We start from the raw sequence: 22,879 nt of genomic DNA on the forward strand, positions 1-22,879 counted from the left end.
TCTCTATTAGATGTTAGTGATAATCTTGTTTTCCCTTAAAAGTTCCAAGAATTAAGTTTATAATGATTGAATTGCATGTGTGATGAGTGTTGTACAAAAACACAAACTTTTGCTTTAGTATTTGAATTATCATATTTTACTATAACATGGAAAGGTTATAAAAACTTACAAAGTTTTCTAATACAAATTATTTAGCTTGTGCTAAATTTTCATAATGTTTGGAGTTACACAGGGACAATATTCTAATATATTCCTACAGATTGTTCTAGTTGCGTAGATTGCTGCCATAGTTTTTTATATACTTATCCTAGAGTTTTCATGGCTTATATTGGTAGATATAAATTGCGGAATTGATATTATGCAATACCTAATGTTTGAAAATTATTATGCAACCTGTCTTGGCAATACATGAACTGTTGATTTACTTTTATGTGTTCTAACCTATCTCGCGAGTTCTTTTCAAGTTTTGTGTGGATGAAGTTTTTGAGACTTAGGTGAAACCGGGATATGAGAGGATTGAACGAGATATAACATCTCAAGCTTGGGGAATGCTAATGCACCCCAAGTAAATATTACAAGAAGTCTCAAGCATCTAAGCTTTAATGTGCTACGCATCCCACCTCTCTTCGCAACAATTATCAGTTAGCCCATGTTGATCGTAAGTTCTTTTTTGTCCACATGATATGTGCTATTGTTGGATTGCATTTTTTTCTTTGTTGTTTTAAAAAAACTATCAGATCAGAAAATATTTATTGAGAGTGTCCTCACATAGCTACTTAATTGTTTGACTACTCATTGATCTTCACTTATTTCTTTTGAGAGTAGCTTGATTGTTTGCTCTTGTGCTCATCTTATATCCTAAGAGTAAATTGTGAATGAATGAAATATCATAAATATGAAGCTATTAATGTGCTTTATGTCTTGTAGTACTTTCATGTTTGTACTATAAAGTAAAATCTATTAAAATTTGACAATCACTTTGTTGGTCATATGAGCAATTCATGAATGATTAGTATAAGGAAGAGAACTTTCACATACAAATATATTATCTTGGACATATTTTATGATAGTGAATACCCATCGATTATTTTCAACCTTGATCAAATATTTGAAGTTGGACAAGGAAGACAACATAATGGTTATGTTTGGGTATATTTGCATAGCAATTATATTGTTATGGATCCTCCAACATGTGGTGCTTGTTTAGAACCTTTTGCTAGCCAAAACTTAGTACTAAGTAAAGATACTACTTGTTTCATCCAAAGCCTTGAGCCAAGTTTCTTCCATGAGAGTCCACCATACCTACCTATATATATGGTTTTTCACTGCCATTCCAAGTAAATTTGCAAGTGCCACTTCTAAACGTTCAAATAAACATCTGTTTTGTGTGACCGTACCGCTCATGGACCAACGGGGCGGTCATTATCTTCCTGCTAAGCAAGTTCTTCTCAAGATGAGTGTTTATTCACTTGTTATTGCACGAGAGAGGCTAGTAAAAAGGATGCCCAGTCTTGCATAATACACAAATAAATAAACAAGTACCCCCTAGAAAGTATATTGTTTGGATGGTACCCGTGGATACAGCTAGCAATGGAATGTGTTTGAATGGTGGAGGGGGTGTAAAAATTTCAATTCTCTTTGGGAACAACCAATAACGTGATTACCATGGAGGATATTGAAAACTCTTTTGTGACATCGACAGGAAATGTACACCACCCAAAATTACATATTCATCTCTATTTTAAAACAATGAGCTCTGGCACCTCTACAAATCCCTGCTTCCCTGTGTGAAGGGACAATTTATTTACTTACATGTTACTTACTTTTCATGTTGAGTCACTTCTTATTCCAACCTCGATCTATTAGTTGGCGATCCAAACATATATATATACACTCAAATATATTTGATCATGATTCATTATTGTTCACAATTATCTTTATGATAAATATGCTGGGAGGCGAAACATTAAGCCCCTATCTTTCTTTGTGTTTAATGGATGTTATCTATTCTAAAAATATGCTTTGAGTATTAGCAATCATAGAATAGTATATGATAATGGAGTATGTGGAGCTCTTACATAGACTTGATGATGCATTGAAATTATTTGATGACTAAGTACATATGATGTTGAGTTTCAAGAGAATGCATTGTTGAACCATGACATGTGAAATAATTGCTACTCAACCATTATGGTTTTTATGAAAAAGTTGTTGGTTATGATGCTAGAAAAATTAATTTGAATTATCATTGATCAAACTTATATACTATGCTAGCATTCACACTTCATAAATTATTTCTTTTATCATTTACCTACTCGAGGACGAGTAGGAATTAAGCTTGGGATGCTGATACGTCTCCAACGTATCAATAATTTATGAAGTATTCATACCATGTTTGCCTATATTTATAATACTTTTATATGGTTTTGATGCACTTCATATGATTTGTTTAGAACTAACCCGAACTGACATTGTTTTCAGCAGAATTACCATGGTGTTTTTTTGCACAGAAAAAGAAAGTTCTCGGAATTGCCGAAACGTTTTTATATTTTTTTCTCAAGAAAATAGTCAACATTGGAGTGCAGAACCACCGGAGGGGAGCCACCTATGGGCCACAAGCCAACAGGGCGCCCCTTAGGTCGTTCCCTGATGGCTTGTGGGGCCCACATGGCTCTGTTTGGTGTGATTCCAATGCTAAAAAATCATATTTATATACCAGAAACCCCAGAAATAAAGAGAGAAATTCCACTCCGCCGCTGCAACTATATATATCGATGAAAACCGCATCTGGATCCTTTCCAGTACCCTGCCAGAGAGGGGAAATCATCTTCGGTGGCCACCTTCTTCATCCCGGCGGAGGCCATGACAAGGAGGGAGTAGTTCACCCTCGAGACTGAGGTTTTCTACAAGTAGCTATGTGTTTAATCTCTCTCTCTCTCTCTCTCTCTCTCTCGTGTTCTTGAGATGTCACGATCTTGATGTATCACGACCTTTGTTAATATAGTTGTATAATATGATCTTATTCCCTTGCTACCTTGTTGTGATGAATTGAATCTTTCCCTTTAAGATTCCGTTATGTTGGATTGAATATTTAGGTTTGAGAACACTTGATGTATGTATTTCATGTGGATACCCGTAGTGACATTGGGGTATGCAAGTGATTCACTTGATATATGTTATGGCATCAACTTCCTGATTCTGGTGACCTTGGGGATCTATAAAATAGGGGTTGATTGCACGTTTTCATGTTATTTTCTCCGATAGGAATCATGGGTGCTCCTTGAAGTTCTTTGTGTTGGATTGAATATGATAGATCTGAAATATTTGATGCATGTCCCATAATTTACCCATGGTTAGTTGAGGTTACATTGGAGTATCTAGGTGACATTAGGGTTGATTGATATGTATCATTAGTGTTATTCTAGTACATACTCTATGGTTGTTTGTGACACTTATGGTAATAGCTCAAAAGATTGATTAGAAAGAATAACTTTGTGGTGGTTCTACTGCCTACACCAATTTCATCTTATTGTTCTCCGCTAGATAAGAATTTTGGAGTGATTCTTTGGTGCACGTTAAGGAATGATCTGATGATTCTACTATGTTAGCATTATTTAAAGATTGAACTAGTGAAAGTATGAACCCTAGGTCTTATTACCAAGCATTTATACAACATTTTTCTCATTGTTTTACACTTGCTACCTTGTTGTTTTCATATTTTCATATTACAAAAACCTATGTCTACTATCCATACTACACTTGTATCACCATGTCTTCGCCGAACTAGTGCACGTATTCAATTTTCCATTGTATTGGGTGTGTTGAAGATATAAGAGATTATTTGTATTTGATTGTAGGGTTTTTTGAGAGAGGCTATCTTCAGCCTACACCTTCCACGGATTGATAAAACTTAGGTTATCCCACTACTGGAATTTAGAATTTTGCCGTCTGCCTGGCCTTTGCCGTCTGCTCACGCATGGCAAAGGTACTCTTTGCCGTCAGCTGTCACAGTGCTGACGGCAAAGAGGTGGCTGATGGCAAAGGTTTAATTTGCCGCCGGCCACCACTTTGTCGTCCGCTGGCGGACGGGAAAGAAGCCCTATGCGGACAGCAAAGGGTAGGCAGACGGCAAAGGCCCCCCCAAACGGCCGAAACCCCACCCCCACCCACCCGCCCCTTTGTCGTCTGCCTGGGACTCCTTTGCTGTCTACCTGGGAGCACAGCGGACGGCAAAGGGGACGGCGGCCCACCAACCACACTAACGGCTGCCCCCACCCGATGCCTCCCCCACCCCGCCCCTTTGCCGTCTGCCTGGGACTCCTTTGCTATCTGCCTAGGAGCACGGCGGACGGCTAAGGGGAAGCCCACCAACAACACTAACGCCCGCCCGCTCCAACTGCCGCTTCCCACGTATCCCACCAGTGCATCTACGCCCCGCATCGCCTGCCGATGAGCTCCGCCGGCCACCCCTAGGTTTCTAGCTCCGGCCCAAGGACGTCGCGCCGCGCCGCCCCGACTCCCCGTCGACCGTCAGAGCCGTCCTCCTCCTCGACCTGCCGCCGTACGAGCTACTCCTCTTCACCACTTGTCTTATTATAATCGAATTAGTACAGTTGAAGGATGCGTACTCGCACTAGTTTTTATCGAAAATCAGTAAAAATTTGAATTTTTCATAGTAAGGCAGCCCCTGCTTTCAAGAATTCATGTCCAAGAGCATTGTACGCCAAGGATTTATCTTTTATTCCATTCTCCCATTGGTTTCTACACATATTGGAAAGGAAAATCAATGGTGTTCCTGCATTAACCTCAGATCTACTCCCCGTGTCCAGAAACACTTATCGCTTATCGGAGAAATTGATAAAATTAGATGTATCTCGAATTAAAATACATCTAGATACATCCATTGCTCCGACCGGATGGAGTTAGTAATAAGTAGTAATGTGTTAGATCGAATCCATAATAAACCATGATGGAGGTGACCATACTATATTCAGTATTAAAAGGTCCATGTTGTATGGATATGTACTATATCAGCACAAGCATGTGCTCATACAGAATTCTTGATCAACTTTATTATGCTTTATTCCAAGAGACAATTTACTATTAGTTCCATCCACGGTACAGTTTATTTACTTCCCTTACTCTACATTATTCTGGTGTTAACTTCTCCAAATGCATAGTACTATAAAATTGAGTGGACTCTTTGGGGAGGCTTTTCTTTGAGAAGATCAAAGTACAACATGGTGACTTGCTTTGTAACATTGCATGATACCAGATTTTAACCGACCAAAACTTGATTTCCATAGCCTGAGCATACTTGACTCTGATTAACTCCCACCCTTTCCTAGTGCAAACTATTATCAACTACTCCCTCCGTCCCAAAATTCTTGTGTTAGCTTTGTCTAGACCTAGGGGAGGGGTTTCCTAGTACGTCCTAGGCTTGGCGCCCCCTCCACCTTCCCTTCACCCACTGTTCCTGATCATAAAAAAATTGGTGTCATTAGAAAAGAAAAAGGTTTAGGGTTGAACACATTATTCTATCTTCGAAGATCGACCTGGTACCATCCCAAAAAAAAGATCAACCCGGTCCAGCTGATTCATGAGCACAAAGACGTGGGAAGCACTATGTTGTGGTGTGTGTGCTTCCACCGGACAAAACAATGAAATTTTGAAACATCCCTGTCAACCATAATATTCTCAACAAAGATACTACTAGTACTACTACTATACGGTGCCATGCGCCACTCGTGCGATATTTCTTGGACCAGTAAACTCATTATCGTTCAACCAAACGCTACCGAAAAGATCCACAGAAAAGTTGATTGAGGAGAAGGAAGAAAGTTGTGCTTTGCGTCGATGAAGGAAGAGAATCAGGGGGCGTTGTGCGGAGTTGGCTGACCGTGATGTATAGCATGGAGGAGGCGATGATGGTGCGGTAACGGCCGAGCCACGAGTCGGCAACGGCGGCGCCGAGCAGCGGCAGCATGGCCGCGGCACCGGACCAGGCGTTGACGGCGGCGGCGGCGGCCGTGCTCTCCCCGAGCAGGCCGGTCAGGTAGCTGATGAGGTTGGAGGACATGCGGTAGTACGCGAACCCCTGACCCCTCGACACCTGACGCCACTGACCCTCGACCGCCGACCCCCGACCCCCGACGCCACTCACCTGCAACTCCCGAGCCCCGACACCTCTTCGGCCTCTTGTTGACCGAAAAGACCCCAACCCCCGATGTCAGTGACCCTCGACCCCCGACGACACTAACCCACATAGTTATGACTTAGGTCACATAGTTATGTTAATTGTAAAAACATCGTATTTGTGGTGATCATGTGAATTTCAATGTGCAGTTGTTCGACGACCTCCACGTGCGTTGGACGAGCTCCGCCCTTGCGTTTGTTGGTGGGCACAAATGACTTCTCCTCCTATCCCCTAAATTTGCTCTGTCCCGGTCTTCGTGCCGATGAAACTTGCTAGGTATAGGTTTCTTCAATCATGAGTATGCATGAACAGTATGCGTCTCCCGTTCGAAAGGGCGACATCTATAAATATGCATTTCTTTGCATATTTATAACCGCCATCCTTTTGAATTGTCCAACATTATCCATGGAAAGCCCGAGTATGTGTAGATTGGGTTCGTTTTACCGTATGCTGTGCTCTGGATCCGATGCAGAATTTCGTCAGTGCCTCCCTGTTGTTCTCCGGGTAAACATCCTCTCTGCTTATTGCCGAGACGTGTATTAGGAGAACAGCGGGGAGGTGCTGCCGAAATTCTGCGTTGCATATGGAGCAGAGCATGGGAAAACGAACCCAATCTACACATACTCGGGTGGGATTAGGACCTATCTTTACCTATTAGCGTGTAGGTTGGATGGGCGTAATAAAACTGACAAACTTGATTATCTTATGAATATAGATGATGAATTATATATTTATTTCTTGTGCCCCCTAGGTAGCTAGGCAACATGAGTGATCGTACTTGGATATACACTGGTCACCCATGAATGGTTAACAAAAACCAGGGGGTTTGTGAGAGCCGCATTTGCAAATGGCCAGCAAAAAACATGGTGCCCCTGTCCCAGCTGCAACAACTTGAAAAAGGAGACAGAGTTTGAAATGGTTAAACACCTGCAGAAATGGGGTTTTACGCCTCATTATACGGTGTGGACTTTTCATGGTGAGTCTGACCAACGTGCCAGAGCTAAGGTGATTCGTCGTCGCACCGACGAGCATGGTACCGGGATTGAAGACATGGTGCAAGACTTTGATGATGCTCAGGATTCGGACAATGAGATGGAGGAATCTGCAAAGGCCTACTATGAAATATTGGAGTCTTCAAAATGTCCTCTCCACGAGCAGACTGAGCTTTGTCAGTTGGATGCCATCGCGCAAGTAATGGCTCTGAAGGCTCAATTCAACCTAGGCAGAGAATGCTACGACGCGATGATGACGATATTTGTACGCTTTCTACCCAAAGGCCATGTACTGCCTGCAAACCTGTACCAGTCAGAGAAAATCCTCCGTGTACTTAAGATGCCCTATGAGAAGATGCATGCCTATGAGAATGGATGTGCCTTATTTAGGCTTGAGTATGCAGCCTTGAACTATTGCCCCATTTGCAATTCTTCCAGGTATATTGTGGTAGACAACGGTATGGGTGAGAAGAATCAGACCAAAATCCCGATTAGTGTTCTTCGGTATCTGCCAATCGTACCAAGACTTCAACGTCTTTTCATGGTCGAAGAGACGGCCAGACAGATGACATGGCACAAATTGGGCAAAAGAACCGAACTAGATGCGGATGGGAACAAGATGCTGGTACACACTTCAGATGGTTTTGCATGGAGGCACTTCGATGCATTACATAAGGATAAATCGGAAGATTCAAGGCAACCTAGAGTTGCCATCAGCACGGATGGGTTCAATGTGTATGGTATGACGGCAGCACAATACAATTGTTGCCCTGTATTTGTCATTCCACTAAATTTGCCACCCGGAGATATTATGAAAAGAAAGAACATTTTCCTCCCGTTGATAATTCCAGGGCCCAACTGTCCGGGGAAGAATATGAATGTGTACATGCAGCCGCTTAAGGATGAGTTACAAGAAGCCTGGGATAATGGGATCCAGACCTACGACGCCGCTACCAAAACAAATTTAAAAATGCATGTGTGGTACATGTACTCGACGCATGATTATCCGGCGTTTGCGCTATTCGCTGGCTGCTGTGTGCATGGAAGGTTCCCGTGCACCACATTATAGGCAACTCTTCAGTTCCGTTGGCTGCAGGCTGGTCGCAAGTATTCTTGCTTCGACATGCATAGACAATTCCTGGATCCTGACCATAAGTTCAGAAAAGACAAGAAGAATTTCATCAAAGGTAGAGTTGTCAAAAACACTTCACCTGCTGCGTTGATAGGCCAACAGACCCTTGATCAGTTAAACGCTCTCGAGCCTGATCCTTTGCGTCCAGGATACTTCAAAGGGTATAACACGGAACACGCTGGACTCACAAGTCATGCTTATGGGATCTTCCTTACTTTGCGTCCAGGATACTTCAAAGGGTAATGCCGGTGATGTTGCGTGGCTTTATCCCCGAGGATGAATGGCTAGTACTAGCAGAGCTGAGCTATTTCTTCTGTTCTCTTTGTGCGAAAGAACTATCACCTGGCGTGCTAGATGAAATGGAAGAGTTGGCGCCGGAGTTGATCTGCAAATTAGAAAAGATCTTTCCACAGGGCTTCTTTAATCCAATGCAACATTTGATTTTTCATCTCCTGGCCGAGGCAAGAATGGGGGGGCGTTCAAAATCGATGGTTCTACTCAACTGAGAGGATGCAGAAGACGCTTCGAGCTAAGTGTAAAAATAAATGTAGAATTAAAGCATCGATGGCCGAGGCATCCATTACTCAGGAGGCAGCAAACTTCGTGACATAACACTACGAAGCCAAAAATCATCATTTGCATGACCCGAAGCCTCGGTACAATGATGGTGATTCAAAAATAGTTTGATCCAACCTCAGCCTATTCAAAGGTAAGCTCACACCATCCGGTGCTTCGAAAGGGAAATCGTTGGATGTCGAAGAATGGCGGACCATTTCATTGTATATCTTCACCAACCTAACAGAAGTGCGGCCGTACATCGAGTAAGTTCTCTGTAAATTATTGTTCCGCAACTTCTAATTGCTTTGAAATAATCTTATTCCCGGATATTTGATATATTCGATACGTTGCCGAATTCTCGGATGGAGCGGTCGTCGAAAAGGATTCCGTCGAAGAGTATGAGCTTCTCGCAAAACATGGAGGCGACTTTCCCGGTTTCATCTCTTGGTTCAAACAAAGGGTAATTAATTTCCATTAAGGGCCCATTTGATTACTTGGTCTAATTTGCGGCTAATGCATCCATTCTTTCGTATTAAACTTGTAGGCTGATGTAGAGTCTATGGACGCCGAGTTGAGACAAGTCGCTAATGGTTTTGACTATAAGGGCCGTTCATTTGACAAATACAACATCAACGGGTATCACTTTCGTACCTTTGGCAAAGAGCTATCTATGCCCGATCTAAAGACTACAAATTTTTCTGTCTCTGCTATCGGCGAAGGAGGCACCGAGTATTATGGAAGAGTTGAAGCAATTTACGAACTTCTATTATATGGTGAAAATCCACCGACCGTCGTAGTTTTCAAATGTTATTGGTTTGAGCCGAGGGAGACTAGAAGGACTCATGAACATATAGGACTAGTCGACATCAACGAAAACACCCACTTAGATGTTCCCGATGTCTATATTCTGGCTGAACAAGCGACACGAGTTTTTTATATACCGTGGGCCTCCCAAACGGATCCAAATCTCAGAGGTTGGGATGTCGTTTATGAAGTGCCACCACATTTTAGAGCACCTACCCTCAATGAAGAGGATTACGAACCTCACATTAACCCAGACACATATGAAGGAGAATTCTTCCAAGAAACATGTATGTCCAAGAAACGTTTCAAGAACCGCTCTACTTCACACCAGAACATTGAAGTAGACAGTGATAGTGAATCTGTCTTAACCCCTGAGCCCGAACAGGAAGAGCTGGAAGAAGAAGAGGTTACTGCTGCGGATGACCTGTCACTTCTTGACCGATTACATAATGGTGGCCTTCCACATGTTCTTCGTGATAGTGATGATGATGATGCATTTATTGATGATAGTGATGATCATGATGCATTTATTGACCCTGAAGCATATATAGACGAGCATGATTGTTATTAGTTCATGTCAGGTATTGAACTATTATACTATATATAAATTTTGATTTCATGTTAGCTATTCAACTTTTATTAGTCATGTTGGTATTTATGACGATGATACACTTAAATTACATACATTTTATTACTCATGTAGGTATTTTTGTTGTACTAATTTCATTTACTCTTTGTCATGACAGGTGTTGAAAGATGGTGGGAAAGGGTCGAAAGCACTCCGCGGCTCCTTCTTCATCGGCGGGTGATGGGATGGGTACTTCCATTCCTGCCTCGCCTCTTCGGATAGTGTTGCTCTCTACTATGCAAGGAGCGCCCCCCGTGAGAGGAGGTCGACCCCCCGTGAAGCCGAGAGGTACTAAAGGTACACGTTGTATTCATGTTCGTATTTATGTTGTACTCATGTTGTATGCATAATGGTATTTATATACATTTTATTACTCATGTTGGTATTTATGTTTTACTAAAGGTACACGTGGCCGCGGGAGAGGTAGGGCGGTGGCTGCCACGCCTTCTGAGGTGGAGGCTACACGGTCTCCGCCACCACCCCATGATGATTCACCTGAGCACAGGACTTCTAGGGTGGATTAGTCTGAGGTGGAGGCTACACGGTCTCTTGTTCACGAGCCTCGGGTCGACGAGCCTCAGGTCGACGAGCCTTCGACCCACGAGACTCGTGTCCCAGAGGCTTCGTTCCAGGCGACTCCGGAGCAAACCAGGGATGAGGGTACGTCCCCACAGACCAAGTGGGATACCTGGGCTGAGCCAAGTGGCCATGCTGGTAGCAACGAGGAGCTGGGTGAGGGGGCTATCGTCTACGAGCGTGGTAGTTCGGGGCTCCCGCTCGTGCCGGCGACCCCCGAGCAGAGGTGGTGGATTAGGCCAAATGGGGACAAGTAAGCTAATTTACTCTTATTTAACCTTTTTCCTTCATGTTTTCTCAAATATCTAATGTTTTGTCTTTAATTTGTCATACAGTAGGGGTTGGATTGTTGCCGAGGGTGACCGCAAGCCCAACAGCGTCCTTGGTGTGCTTTGCCGTCAAAACTTCCCAGGGTTTTTTACATTGCCCGGTCGGGAGCGAGAGGTAGGAATGACCTGGGAGCACTACTTGGTTGCCCCAGCCCCACCGGAGGTGTAAATCGACAGTGTTTTGTGCCACACGAGGGTCGACATGGTGATCCGACAGTTCTGGGTAATTTCTCCTTCACGCAATTATAAATAAACCATAGCTAGTTATCGTACTACAGGTGTGAGGAGGGATACGAGGAGGACGTGCCAAAGGTTATCAAAACTGAATGTCGCCGCCTACTTCAAAACTTTCAGCACGAGGCTCGGGTACAGGCTGTTCGAGACTACTATGCCACGCGGCGTATTAGGAAGGACAAGGCGAAGTGCCGTGATTCTAAGATGGAGAAGGAGCATTACATGAAGGTAATTACATATTATTAACGCTTTGTAGTTAGTTTCCTTGATTTGTTTCTTACGCGCTCAAATTTCTCTTTATTAACTTAGGTGCCCCCGAGATGGTATGTGGTTAAGATGGATTGTTGGGAGGCCTTGGTGGATCAGTGGTGCTCCGAAACGTGGGAGGCCAGCCACAACAACGCCAAGGAGAGGCATGGCAAAATGGTTGGTGTGCCACACCTTCAAGGGAGCATCAACTTAATCCAATTTGGCGAGAACTGGGTATGTGGTTTGCTTCATGCCTCATGCAATTCATTCTTAATGCTATATTGAGCCCTTTACTAATACAATTTTCCTCTGTCTCTCTTTTAGGCTCATCACAATAAGACGGAGGTGACACAGATGTACGACCAGTATGCGATGGCCCAAACTGCCTCGTACAAGAAGGTCAATGCATTCTCTGAGTCTGACCTCGAGCATCCAGAAAACTTCACCAACATCTCCTCCCACCACAAGCTCGTGAAGTATAGAGATCACACGAAGGCGAGGAAAGGGGAGGACTTTAACCCGAGCGAGGGGCCTATTGATCCGGAGCTGGTGATGATAGCTGGCAACAGGAGGCCCCATGGCTAGATCGCCATTGGAGACGGCCTTATACGTTGTCCTAGCACTCGCCGACAGATAAAGGCACGCCAAACGAGCTCCTGTCCGGAGATAACACCTCGTCCACGGCCAATCGAGCTCGCCATTGAGGTCAGTTTAATGGACTCAACTATCTTTCCGCATTATGTTGTGCGTTCGAACCAATATGATTACAATGCTAACAATAAGTTGTGTTGCAGGCTCCTATTCAGAAAGAGAGAGAGGCAATGCAGGCGGCTATGGCAGAGAAGGATAAGGAGATGAGGGAGATGGAGGGGAGGACCACTGCATTGGTGGAGGCGGAGAGGGCACGGAATGATGCGTCTAATAGGGCCATATACGAGCTCTACGTGGTAAGTTTATTCTTCATGTTATTTCAAATCTTGCATTTTAATGTCCGTTTCGTTAATAAATAAAAAGTTTGACTTTTCGAAACCAAATGTACAGTCTATGTGCGAGAAGAGCATCCAAGTCCCTCCACCGATGCCAGTCATTAACATGGCGGGGACGGTGAGTTTTATTTCAGTGCAGTGATCTTAAGAGTGCCCTCATGCTAACGACACATTGCAAACGATGTTTGGTGCAGAATATCTCCCGAAACGCATCGCACGACCCTTCTACAGAGGAAAAATGAAAGGAAGGAAGAAGAAGAGAAGAAGAATGATAAGAAGAAGGAGAAGAAGGAGGAGAAGAAGGAGGAGCTCCTCCTTCTCCTTCTTCTTCCTCCTTCTTCCTCCTTCTCCTTCTCCTTCTTCTTTTCTCCTTCTTCTTTTCTTCTTCTCCTCCTCTTCCTTCTCCTTCTCCTCCTCCTCCTCCTTCTTCTTCTTTTACTTGTTCTCTTCTTGCTTCTTCTCTTTCTCTTCTTCTACGTAGTTTAAACTCATCCAAGAAAGACTAAATTGGCTAATTATCCTACAAAATGACATAATTAGCTTAGTTAGGTGAAAACATCGTAAGAACCTTGGTTAGCTCATTAAAATAACCAATTTAGCTAAAAAGTGAAATAATAAGCTCTAAATGGCATAAGAACTTTGGTTAGCTCATGAATTTATATACTTAGCTTGGCTTCCACCTAAATGATATAATTATCCAATTTAGCTCCAATATGGCTTAATAAGCATAGTTAGCTCCAAAATGACATATTTAACCCAAGTGAGCTCCGAAACGACCTATAGTTAGCTAGGCTTCCACCTAAATGACATAATTAGATTACTTAGCTCCAAAATGACCTATTTAATAAAAAATAACCTATAGTTAGCTAAGTTCTCTCCTAAATAACATAATAAGGCTTACATAGCTGCAAGATGACCTATTCCCCCTAACTTAGGTATTAAATGGCATATAATTAGCTTACCTAGATCAAAAATGGCTTAATAAGCATAGTTTGCTCCGGAATGACATATTTTACCCAAGTAGCTCCGAAATGACCTATAGTTAGCTAGGCTTCCACTTAAATGACATAATTAGCTTAGTTAGCTCCAAAATGGTCTATTTAATAAAACATGACCTATACTTAGCTAATTATCCTTGAAATGACATAATTAGCTCCAAAAAGGCATTCTTAGCTAATTTAGCCCGAAGAAGGGGACAAGAGGAGAAGAAAGAGGAAAAATGAAAGGAAGGAAGAAGAAGAAGAAGAGAAGAAGAAGGAGAAGGAGGAAGAAGAAGGAGAAGGAGAAGGAGGCGAGAATCTCCTTCTCCTTCTTCGCCTCCTTCTTCTCCTTCTTCTTGTCCTTCTTCTTTTCTTCTTCTCCTCCTCTTCCTTCTCCTTCTCCTCCTCCTTCTCCTTCTCCTCCTTCTCCTTCTTCTTTTTCTTCTCCTTCTTCTTATCTTCTTGCTTCTTCTCTTCTTCTTCTTCTCTTTCTTCTTCTACGTAGGTTATTTTCCCCAACAAAGACATACTCAGCTAATTATCCTATAAAATGACATAATTAGCATAGTTAGGTAAAAACATCATAACAACCTTGGTTAGCTCATTAAAATGACTAATTTAGCTCCAAAATGACATAATAAGGTCAAAATGGATTAATAATCATAGTTGGCTACAAAATGACATATTTTATCCAAGTTAGCTCTAGAATGACCTATACTTAGCTAAGTTCTCTCCTAAATGACATAATAAGGCTATGTAGCTCCGAGATGACCTATTCCACCTAACTTAGCTATTAAATCGCCTATACTTAGCTAATTTCTCTCCAAAATAACCTATATACTTCTTCATCTAGTATTATTCTTTTAACTTTCTTATTTGTCATTTTGCAGATTACATTCACTTCACGGGAAGCTTGGATTATATTGATGGAATGCTTGAAGATGATTCATTGTACCATTGCTTCACAGAAGCTTGTATTGAAACTATTGTAGTATATGGATATATATGAAACTTTGTATGCATGTGGATGAAACTGGTGTAATATATGGTTTGGTACGGATGGAACTTGCATAATATGTATGTACTATGGATGAAAGTTATTTTAATATGGTTATGAGTAAGGAAACAAATTTATTTTTGCCAAATATATATACATATATATATATCCTGATTATTGTGAAAAATGCTGGATATAATAAGAAATATAATAAAAAGGGACTGGTTCCCCCCTTTGCCGTCTGCCCCCACATGGAAAAGGGGGGATGGCAGACGGCAAAGAGGATAGAGAGAGGGGCTTGGTTCCCCCCTTTGTCGTCTACCCCCACATGGCAAAGGGGGGATGGCAGACGACAAGGAGGAGAGAGAGAGGGGCTTGGTTCCCCCGTTTTCCGTCTACCGCCACATGGCAAAGGGGGGATGGCAGAGGGCAAAGAGGGGAGAGAGAGGGGCTTGGTTCCCCCCTTTGCCATCTGCCCCCACATGGCAAGGGGGATGGAAGACGACAAAGAGAGGAGAGAGAGGGGCTTAGTTCCCCCCTTTGCCGTTAGCCCCTCATGGCAAAGGGGGGAGGGCCGACGACAAAGAGAGGAGGCCTGCCGTTAACACTTAACGGGACCGTTGGTGTATCTGCCGTCCCATTTAATTTGCCGTCTGCCCCCTCATGGCAAAGATTCTTTGCCGTCCGCTTTAAAAAAGCAGACGGCAAAGAACCTCTTCACCGGACTTTTTTTGCCGTCTACTGACAGACAGCAAAGCCTTTGCCGTCCGTGGTTCCCCCCTTTGCCGTCTACCATGGCAGACGGGAAATTTCTGAATTTCAGTAGTGGCCATGGCAGACGGCAAATTTCCGAATTTCAGTAGTGTCCACTTCACGGAAAATTGCTACTGTCCTACAAAACGCTGCGCTTGGAGGCCCAACATAGTCTACAAGAATAAAGTTGTGTAGTAGACATCATAAAACACGTCTTCGGACAATATCATGTACCATCAAGGACCTATTTATCATAAAGATAACATACTTCAGCAACTTCTCAAGATCTTCTCTTACAAAGGCCTGCTCGCCGACTACCACCTTCTGTGAAGGAGCACCCCGTGGAGAGCAAAGGCCGAGACGTGCAGCAGGGCGCAGTAAAGGACATTAAGCCATCTACAAAGGCCCTATGTAAACCTTTTCTCTATAAATAAATTATATAAAAATATCGATAAGAGTTGCTTGAGGAGTTCAGATTGTACGGATAGACATCACGAGTTCATCGAAAATAAAGACCAATTTTTCGGTCCCATGGAAGTCATCTATATTATAGCCCTTGTTCCTTTTTATTTTTCTGCTCTTCGACACCACAACAATACAGTTCGATACATATTTAATATGTGGTCGGCTAATTGACAGGGGCTCAACCATTAAGCTCGTCCAAAGCGTCATCCTGACACCATCTCTTACCATGTGTGCTCAGCGTCTTGGGTATTGCGTTATATGCATCGGTTCCAAATTATGTCTTGGGTCAATAGTTGGGTTGGTCGGCTCATGCGTTTTCCCTTTTACATTCCACATGTTCAGCTAAAAGGGTAAAGGGATAACCATTGTGATTGCACTTCTAGCTCATCTAGTTAAGTACCTCCGTGGAGAAAGCCAAAAACTGACTTGCATATTAAGCATGAACCGGTCTACGATCCAATGACAAGTGTTAAACTAAAAAATTATGGAGGTTTACCGGGTTATACAAATGGTTAGAAGTCATACAAACCAAGTGATGATGGTTTTTAACCTCGGTATATCCAAACATCACAAAATACAGGGGCTAGTAACTAGTCCCTGCAAACAAGCTCCTACGCTAAGTGAAAGAAAGAATTAAAGCCACATAGTAGGATTGCCTCATTTCCTTCTGCACAACCGCCTCCGGGCACCAAGACGTTGGCTAAGGGTAATACTGTGGAGGTCGAAACACCCATCATAGTATCTACCAGGGGGCTGAAGCGGATGACTGCTAACTATCAGATTAAAATGGCCACACAGGAGTCAAAATTAAACAAAGCAAAGCAGGATATACCATGCAAAGCGACAACCTTATAATGCACAAAAGTTTAATACAAATAGGGTATAGTATTTTCACTCAAGAATTACATTTTTGGGGGCACATGGCTTCTATCGCCCGAGCACCATCCATAACGGTAGAGAAGTACAACTCGGGGCACCTATGCTCCTTTCTAGGTGGGGGCGGGGGTCCGGTGGCCATTTCGGTCAGCTTTAACCGTTACCAGTGCACCATGGTCTTCGTGAAAGCCATTCCAGCTCCCTCAATACATATGGAGTGCTTCAAGACATCAATCCGGGCCATGGTGGCGATCAACTTCTACACCAAGCCGAAGTAGCTGCTCGACAATGCCCTATAGGCCATAGCATGATTTAGAGATCCTTCATAGCTGGCTCTGCCATCCGATGCAACTCCATAAGCTATTTCAGATGACTGGAGATGAGGAGAGGTTGCTCACGGTCTTGAAATTGCACCCAGAATAGCCTCAGCTCGGCATCCCCTTTTTGGGATGCAATGTGCCTCGCTGCATCCTCCACACTATTTGGGAGATGCTCTAACACGCCTGGAGAATGAGACACTCGTGTGAGCAATGTGAACCTTTTTCCACGGAAGACACATTGCAGTAAGTATCGCTTACCATCGGGAGTCTGCTTGATTTGGTGGAGCTCCTTCGAGTGACCTTGCGCTTACATCCACGCTTCCTGGACTGCCGAGGTAAACGATATCAACTCGGAGGCCCAATCCTTTTTTTCTGCTCTAGGGGCTCACATTTTTATAGCATCCTTGAGCTCTTGTTGCACTTCAGCAACTCTAGCCTTGTTCTTGTAACAGGCAACCTTTGTTGACAATAGTTCGACAGCTGCTAGGTCGGCTGTCGTCTTATGTTTGACAACCTCTTGCCTTGCCTTCTTTAGCTCGACCTTGAGGTTCTCGACCTCCGTGGTGACTGAACAGGATCTATATGGACATAGAGGGGGTGAATAGGTACACTTACAAAGTTTAATTTTTATTTAGCAACTTTAGGTAATAATGCAAAATATGCACTATAGCCTAACAATTGCTCCGGAGATAAGATGACGAGTATGATATACAAGTTAGGCACTAACTAGATAAACAACCTTAATATGAAAACATATTATACAGATAAGGAGACAAGTAATCACAAGTAAGGATCTAGGGTTACGAATAACCGCAACTCCGAGAGACGAGGATGTACCCCGACGTTCACTTCCTTGGAGGGAAGCTACATCACCATTTAGAGAGGTGAATGTTACCACAAAGTCACACCAACACCATGAAGGCTCACCCTATTTTCTCCTTGAGACAACACCGTGAAGGCGTTTCCTAGCCACTACTGGTAGGCCTTGAGGTGGCCTCCAAACCCTCACAAAATTTTCGAGGGAAATCACAAAGGTTTGATTCCTCCCTGAAGAACTACTACCGCCTAGGAGTCTCCAACCTCGAAGAGTAACAAGATCAAGGGAACCGCTCAAAACTTGCTCAAATCACGAATTGCTTTGGTTGAGATGAGGAGATAGGGATGATCTATCTTTTCATTAGAACAACACTCATGAATCCTCACAAACGCTCTTGGGATCTAGGATTTGGTGAGGAGTGGAGTGAGGGAGAGAGAAAAGTGTTCTTGGAATATTTTGTGGTGTGCGTTGCACAACCCCCACCTGAGCAGGGTAGGGGGTATATATAGTAGTAGTGTAAAATGACCATTGGAAGTCACTTATACTGCGCACTTGCCGGACGTTCGATAGGTTCCGGTTGTCCATATACAAGGGAAGGGTCGGACGTTCGATAGAGGTTGGATGACCGGTCATTGAGGACAACAAACCAACACCGTAGTAGGAAGTTCAGCGTACCGTTCGATCGCCCGAAGGTCGTCGGCCATCTGAAGCACGGCTTTTCGGAAGGCCCGGATGTACGATAAGTTTGGTTCGGTTGGGACGGCATCGAATTTCCGTCCACACACGAACGTCTCAAGGCCGGTCGACCGGAAAGACAAGAAATCCAATGATTTGATGCGAGTGAGGAGGCTCCGAACCTACGGAGGCATCGGACAGCCGAGAGCTATGAAGCGTCGGATGTCCGGATACATCGGACGTCCCAGCCATCAGAGGTCAAAGCAGTCTATTCAAGATAGGAATTTAACCATGAGTTGTTCTTGGATTTTTGAGCAACTCTATCGCGCGAACCAGTGATCCCCTCTTGATAGTGCAGGATCCCTATACTCGAGAGTAAACCAAAATATATAGAGCTATTTTGTCTTGTTTCTCCGTACTTGAATATCATGAATATGTCAGTTATGATCCACACAGATAATCTCATGAGAACTAAACCTGAACCGTACTTGGCAGAGGTGATTAGTTCCCTATGTGTATGTTCTCAATAACATCAAAATATAATTAAAGTCAGGAATGTACTTTCAATTTCCCCCTTTTGATAGTTGATGACAACATACATATAACACTAAAAATAAATGAATTGTACTTTTGAAGCTTAGTAGATATTTGTTATGGAGCTGCCCCTTATTTTAGGCATAGTGAGCTAATTGTGGACAGGAGCTCCCGCTTACTTGATAATGAGTACATCAAACAGTCATAGAAGGATAGATCATGATAGCTCAACAATCACAACAACACAAAACATAATGATTCAAAATTAATAGCATTACATAGTAGTTCAACATTCATAATGGTTCAACATTCATAAATATCATTACATAATCTCCTCCCCCTTGGCAGCAAGTACCAAAAAGGGAAGAGCTAAATGCGGGACACGCGTAATCAGAGATCATGATCAGTTTCATCATCAACACCCTCGGTCCCACTGCCTCCTATCTCGTCAAACAAGTCAACCCATTCAGGGCCAGATGGGAAGCCAAAGTCAGAAGGAGGAGGCTCAGGGGGACGCTCATCCTCACTCACATCAGTTGCTCTAGAGTCTCTCACACGAGCCTTCAAGGCATTCTTCGAGGAGATCATGCGAGAGACCACATCATGGTTTTGTGAGCACTCAAAAGAGAAAGTCTTCATCATGGTAGAGTGGGCCTTCCCTAAAAGGTGAGCAATGCGACCAATGGGGGCTAAGCTAGATGGAGCAGAAGGAGACTGGGTAGCAGCCTGTCGAATGGGAATAGAGGAGGATTTCTTGGGAGCCCAATCATCCACCATATGAGGTGGAATGATCCATTGCCGATGCACATGAGTGCAAGCAATGGGGAATGGGGCCACATGCTCGATGACAGCCTGAATAAAAGGAGCTTGAGGAAAAGCTCGCTTGTATTGAAAACTAATAGGACGAATCTCATGCCATAGGAAGTGAGGAACATTGCTTTTCCCTTTCGGATGCGAGTTAATACGAGACATAAGATCAATACAGTACCTGCTGCAGGTCCTTTTTTCCCCCATTTTGGGATAGATGGTGTGAAAGACACACAAAAAAATGATAAAGAAGGGGGACCTCCAAATAGAGACATGATTTAGATCCTTGCCCTTTTCATCGTTCTCAAGTTCATAGAAGATAGCGACAAGCCATAACAACTTTGCATGCATGATGAGGATCAGCCTTGTGGATTTTGAAACCAGAGTCGGGAAAACCAAGAGCATCAGCAAACTGAGAATAAGAAGCGGAGAGCTCAGTGTCAGACGTCATCGAAGTGATAGTTTTGATAGGACCAAAGAAAGAAGTGGCATAGAACTGATGGATGGTAGCATGATTGAAATCAAGTTTAAAGGAAAACGGGGCCGCAAGAACAGAAGATTCAATGAGTTCAATGGCACTAGGATATTTTGACGGATAAGCGTGAATATTATCTAAATCAATGTAGTGATGAATAGATAGACCCTTGGGAACAATGGAGTGGAGAAAATGTCGACCTGAACATTCGTATAGAAATGAGAGTACATAGAGTCATGGTCAACAGTAACTTGGTCAATGTCGCGATGAAACTTAAGATAGGCTCGGTGGAAACTAGGCTGAAATCCTTTATTTGGCAACCGAGAGAGGGAGGGGGTTCAAGACAGATGCAAAGAGCATCACCTTGAGGCTGATCTGAAGGAGGAGGAAGCATGTACGAGGGCCTCCTAGTGCCATGATTTCGTGCATCGTGACGAACACCGGCATATTCAGACCGTTCTTCATACTCCATGTCTTCTTCATAGTGAGAGCCCTCTGAAAAAGAAACAACCTCCCGAATGGGACGCTTGGCAAGGCACTTCTGAGGGCGAGTCCGGTCCTGGGAATCCTCTGACCCATCACGAAGAGAGGCACAGGCACACGACCCCGCGGAGGTCGTGAGACCGATGAACTTAATCCTCGGCATGGAGAGGCGCCGACGGACACGACAAGCAACCTATGAGAGAAGAGATTCTCAGATCCCACAAACTCGTAGAGATTTTCGGTGTGAGAATCGGTGCAAGAGGAAGGAGAAGAGAGAGTCTACCTTAGGCCAGGGATCTGGAGGGAGACGGCTGGCGTAGCAACCGGAGTTCGTCTGGTGGACGGTGAAGCAACCGGAGTTTGTCCGGCGGCGGCCCGGTGATGGCCGAGCGACGCAGGGGGGGACTAGATGGGGGCAGCCTGAGAAGTTAGGTTATGTCTAGTGATACGTCTCCAACATATCTACAATCTTTTATGGTTCCATGCTATTATTATGTCAACTTTGGATGTTCTGTATGCATGAATATGCTATTTTATATCTTTTTTGGGACTAACCTATTAACTCAGTGCCAATTGCCAGTTTCTGTTTTTTCCGTGTTTTTGACCTTTTTCAGAGGAGAATATTAAACGGAGTCCAAACGGAATAAAACCTGCAGAATGATTTTTCCATAACAGAAGACACGCAGGAGACTTGAGAACCAAGGCAGGGGACCTCGGAGGAGGTCACAAGCCACCCAGGCCGGGCCTAGGGGGGGGGCTAGCACGCTTGTGGGCCTCCCGTGGCTCCCGTGCCCTACTTCTTCCACCTATAAATTCTCCAAAAATCTGAAACCACCACAGGGAGCCACAAAAATACTTTTCCGCCGCCGCAAGCTTCTGTCTCCGCAAGATCCCATCTGGGGCACGTTCTGGTGCCCTGCCGGAGGGGGGATTCAGACACGGAGGGCTTCTTCATTAACACCATTGCCTCTCCGATGATGCGTGAGTAGTTCACCATAGACCTTCAGGTCCATAGCTAGTAGCTAGATGGCTTCTTCTCTCTCTTGGATCTTCAATACAAAGTTCTCCATGATCTTCATGGAGATCTATCCGATGTAATCTTCTTTTGCGGTGTGTTTGTCGAGATCCGATGAATTGTGGATTTATGATCAGATTATCTATGAATATTATTTGAGTTTCCTCTAATCTCTTATATGCATCATTTTGTATCCTTGTAATTCTCTTCAAGTTGTGGGTTTCGTTTGGCCAACTTGATCTATAATTCTTGCAATAGGAGAAGTGCTCGGTTTTGGGTTCATCTAGTGACAGAAGGGGTAGCGAGGCACGCATCGTGTTGTTGCCATCAAGGGTAAAAAGATGGGGTTTATATCTATTGCATGAATTTATCCCTCTACGTCATGTCATCTTGCTTAAGGCGTTACTCCGTTTGTTATGAACTTAATACACTAGATGCATGTTGGATAGCGGTCGATGTGTGGAGTAATAGTAGTAGATGCAGAAAGTATCGGTCTACTTGTCTCGGACGTGATTCCTATATGTATGATCATTGCCTTAGATATCATCATGACTTTGCGCGGTTCTATCAATTGCTCGACAGTAATTCGTTCACCCACCATAATACTTGCTATCATGAGAGAAGCCTCTAGTGAACACTATGGCCCCCGGGTATACTTCACATCATATTTTCAGCTCTACACTTTTACTTTGTTGCACTTTCCACCTTCAGATCTCACCTTGCAATTAATCGTGAAGGGGTTGACAACCCCTTTATAGCGTTGGGTGCAAGTTTGTTTGTTTTTGCGCAGGTACATTGGTGACTTGCCTTGATACTCCTACTGGATTGATACCTTGCTTCTCAAACTAAGGGAAATACTTACAGCTACTGTGCTGGATCACCCTTTTCGCTTCAAGGGGAAAAACCAACGCAGGCTCAAGAGGTAGCATCTAGCCACGCAAGCCCCCTAGTTTTATATAGGCGCGACCTGAGTGTCGGACGACCGAGGGGAGTCAGAT

The 22,879-nt window shown here is 43.7% G+C and overlaps 1 pseudogene; it reads right to left on the bottom strand.

Moving 5' to 3' along the window:
• Positions 1-5,783: 5,783 nt before the first annotated feature.
• Positions 5,784-22,879, bottom strand: part of LOC123396403 — a 48,220-nt pseudogene continuing 31,124 nt past the window's right edge.

Source organism: Hordeum vulgare, chromosome 5H, assembly GCF_904849725.1.
Source record: "Hordeum vulgare subsp. vulgare chromosome 5H, MorexV3_pseudomolecules_assembly, whole genome shotgun sequence".
NCBI lineage: Eukaryota > Viridiplantae > Streptophyta > Magnoliopsida > Poales > Poaceae > Hordeum > Hordeum vulgare.